This window comes from Mus caroli, chromosome X (genome assembly GCF_900094665.2).
Source record: "Mus caroli chromosome X, CAROLI_EIJ_v1.1, whole genome shotgun sequence".
Taxonomy (NCBI): Eukaryota; Metazoa; Chordata; class Mammalia; order Rodentia; family Muridae; genus Mus; species Mus caroli.
Window position 1 is genome coordinate 73,951,860 of NC_034589.1, and position 4,241 is coordinate 73,956,100.

Genomic DNA, 4,241 nt, shown 5'->3' on the forward strand with positions numbered 1-4,241 from the left:
AACCCAATCACAAAGGAACTCACACAATATGTACTCAGTGATAAGTGAATATTAGCCCAGAAACTTAGGATACCCAAAATATAAGATACAATTTGTGAAACACATGAAACTCAAGAAGAACAAAATACCAAAGTGTGGACACTTTGCCCCTTCTTAGAATTGGGAACAAAACACCCATGGAAGGAGTTACAGAGACACACTTTGGAGCTGAGACAAAAGGGTGGACCATCTAGAGACTGACATATCCAGCGATCTATCCCATAATCAGCTTCCAAACGCTGACACCATTGTATACACTAGCAAGATTTTGCTGAAAGGACCTATATATTTATGCCACTTCATAAAGCAGTTATGCTCTTAATGCTTAAAAGAAGACTAGCAAGATGCTTCCCCCACTCCACCCCCAGTCAGCAATAGGTCATAAGACAGTGGGGAAGGGGGCAGAGGAAGAGCAAGTCTGGACATTGTCCTGCCTTGTGCATATGCAGCGCTGTGGGGATTCTTTAGCACTGACTGTAGTAACAACTGTATTTTCAGGCACGACAGCAGTCATTGGCATCATGAACTGGAATAAAGGTGGGAATTTGGTTTTGGAGGTTTTACCATCAGAAAGAGGGCAAAGAAGGAAAGAAGGAGGAATCCAAACTACCACAGCAGTCCACAGTGCCTTTGGGGCAGCCAGCTCTTCTGGATTTGGAAAGTCTGTTCCACCACAGTTTCTTTCTTTCTACAAAATTGCATCTAAATGGGACAACTTTGATGAAGAAAAAGCATATTTTGAAGATAAAGAAGATGACTCCAACAATGTAGATTTACTTATATTCCTGTTGAGAACTCACCTACCTGCCAACAGTTTCATTCTGTCAGTAATGATGGCCCCTTAGAGCCATTCATGGCTGAACTGGCAGATCAGGAGGCTAGAGACATTGAGAGACTTGAAGAAAAGGACAAGGAAAGAAAAATGGGTACTCGAGATGACACTGAAGAGGAAGATGGCCCTTTCGGTCCCTGCCAGCACCAGGGTAGCTTGGGCACAAAGTTTGCTGACACCCACAAGCTACCCACAAGACCCTCCATGGAATCTTAAGACCTCTGGTGAGTGGAACACAGCTGCTTCTCCAATCCAATCGCAGGGGACATGAGACTGAATTAATTAGGGAAGCTGAAAACCCGGCCTGATCAGGGGCACAAGTCCCTTTCGGTCTTTGCCAGCACCAGGGTACCTTGGGCATGGAGTATGCAGAAATCCGCAAGGTATACACAGAACCCTCCACATGATCTTAAGAAATCTGTGAGTGGATCAAACCTTCTGTCAGGGGGCAGGTTCAAACACGAGATATCTGGGCACATTCCCTGCAAGAGGAGAGCTTACCTGCAGAGAGTACTCTGAACACTGAAACTCAGGAGAGAGCTAGTCTCCCATGTTTGCTGATATAGGCTAACATAAAAACCTGAGGAACGATATCTAATCAGAGATAACTAACTCCAGAGATTACCAGATGGCAAAAGGCAAATGTAAGAATCTTACTAACAGAAACCAGGACCATTCACCATCATCAGAACCCAGCACTCCCACTTCGCCCAGTCCAGGGCAACCCAACACACCTGAAAAGCTAGACCCGGATTTAAAAGCATATCTCATGATGGTAGTAGAGGACATCAAGAAGAACATTAATAACTCACTTAAAGAAATACAGGAGAGCACTGCTAAAAAAGGTAGAAGACATTAAAGAGGAAACACAAAAACCCTTAAAGAATTGCAGGAAACACAACCAAACAGGTGATGGAATTGAATAAAACCATCCAAGACCTAAAAAGGGAAGTAGACACAATAAGGAAAACCCAAAGTGAGGCAGCTCTGCAGAGAGAAAACCTAGGAAAGAAATCTGGAAACATAGATGAAAGCATCAGCAACAGATTACAAGAGATGGAAGAGAATCTCAGGAGCAGAAGATTCCATAGAGAACATCGGCACAACAATCAAAGAAAATACAAAATGCAAAAAGATCCTAACTCAAAACATCCAGGAAATCCAGGGCACAATGAGAAGACCAAACCTACGGATAATAGGAATGGATGAGAATGAAGATTTTCAACTCAAAGGACCAGCAAATATCTTCAACAAATTTATAGAAGAAAACTCCCCAAACCTAAAGAAAGAGATGCCCTTGAACATACAAGAAGCCTACAGAACTCCAAATAGACTGGACCAGAAAAGAAATTCCTACCAACACATAATAATCAGAACAACAAATACACTAAATACAGACAGAATATTAAAAGCAGTAAGGGAGAAAGGTAACATATAAAGGCAGGCCTATCAGAATTACACCAGACTTTTCACCAGAGACTGTGAAAGCCACAAGATCCTGGACAGATGTTATACAGACCCTAAGAGAACACAAATGCCAGTCCAGGCTACTATACCGAGCCAAACTCTCAAATACCATAGATGGAGAAACCAAAGTATTCCACGACAAAACCAAATTCAGACATTATCTTTCCATGAATCCCACCCTTCAAAGGATAATAACAGAAAAAAAAAATACAAGGAAGGAAACCACGTCCTAGAAAAAGGAAGAAAGTANTCCTTCAACAAACTTAAAAGAAGACAAGCACAAGAACAGAATGCCAAATTTAACAACAAAAATAATAGGAAGCAACAATTACTTTTCCTTAATATCTCTTAATATCAATGGAGTCAACTCCCCAGTAAAAAGACATAGAATAACAGACTGGCTACACGAACAGGACCCAACATTTTGCTGTTTATAGGAAACCCATCTCAGGGACAAAGAGAGAAACTACCTCAAAATGAAAGGCAGGAAAACAATATTCCAAGCATATGATCTGAAGTAACAAGCTTGAGTAGCCATTCTAATATCGAATAAAATCGACTTCCAACCCAAAGTCATCAAAAAAGACAAGGAGGGGCAATTCATACTCATCAAATGTAAAATCCTCCAAGAGAAACTCTCAATTCTGAATTTCTATGCTCCAAATGCAAGGGCAGCCACATTCATTAAAGAAACTTTAGTAAAGCTCAAAGTACACATTGCACCTCACACAATAATAGTGGGAGACTTCAACACACCACTTTCACCAATGGACAGATCATGGAAACAGAAAATTAACAGGGACACAGTGAAACTAACAGAAGTTATGAAACAAATGGACTTAACAGATATCTACAGAACATTTTATCCTAAAAAAAAAAAAAAAAAAACTATATACCTTCTTCTCAACACTTCATGGTAACTTCTCCAAAATTGATCATATAGTTGGTCACAAAACAGGCCTCAACAGATACAAAAATATTGAAATCATCCCATGCATCCTATCAGACCACCATAGACTAAGGCTGATCTTCAATAACTACATAAATAATGCAAAGCCAACATTCACGTGGAAACTGAATAACACTCTTCTCAATGATACCTTGGTCAAAGAAGGAATAAAGCAAGAAATTAAAGACTTTTTAGAGTTTACTGAAAATGAAGCCACAACATACCCAAACTTAAGGGACACAATGAAAGCATTTCTAAGAGGGAAAATCATAGCTCTGAGTGCCTCCAAAAAGAAACTAGAGAGAGCACAATTTAGCAGCTTAACAACACACCTAAAAGCTCTAGAACAAAAGGGAGCAAATTCACCCAAGAGGAGTAGATGGCAGGAAATAATCAAAATCAGGGGTGAAATCAACCAACTAGAATCAAGAAGAGCTATTCAAAGAATCAAACAAACCAGGAGTTGGTTCTTTGAGAAAATCAGCAAGATAGATAAACCCTTAGCCAGACTCACTAGAGGGTACAGGGACAGCATCCAAATTAACAAAATCAGAAAAGAAAAGGGAGACATAACAACAGATCCTAAAAAAAATCCAAAACACCATCAGATCATTCTACAAAAGGCTATACTTAACAAAACTGGAAAACCTAGACAAAATGGACAAATTTCTAGAGAGATACCAAGGACGAAAGTTAAACCAGGATCAAGTTAACGATGTAAACAGTCCCATATCCCCTAAAGAAATAGAAGCAGTGGCTAATAGTCTCCCAGCCAAAGAAAGCCCAGGACCAGATGGGTTTAGTGCAGAGTTCTATCAGACCTTCAAAGAAGATCTAATTCCAGTTCTGCACAAACTATTCCACAAAATAGAAGTAGAAGGAACTCTACCCAACTCATTCTATGAAGCCACAATTACTCTGATACCTAAACCACAGAAAGATCCAACAAAGATA

General features: G+C 40.0%; 1 pseudogene; it reads left to right on the top strand.

Moving 5' to 3' along the window:
- Positions 1 to 560: 560 nt before the first annotated feature.
- Positions 561 to 4,241, top strand: part of LOC110287419 — an 11,698-nt pseudogene continuing 8,017 nt past the window's right edge.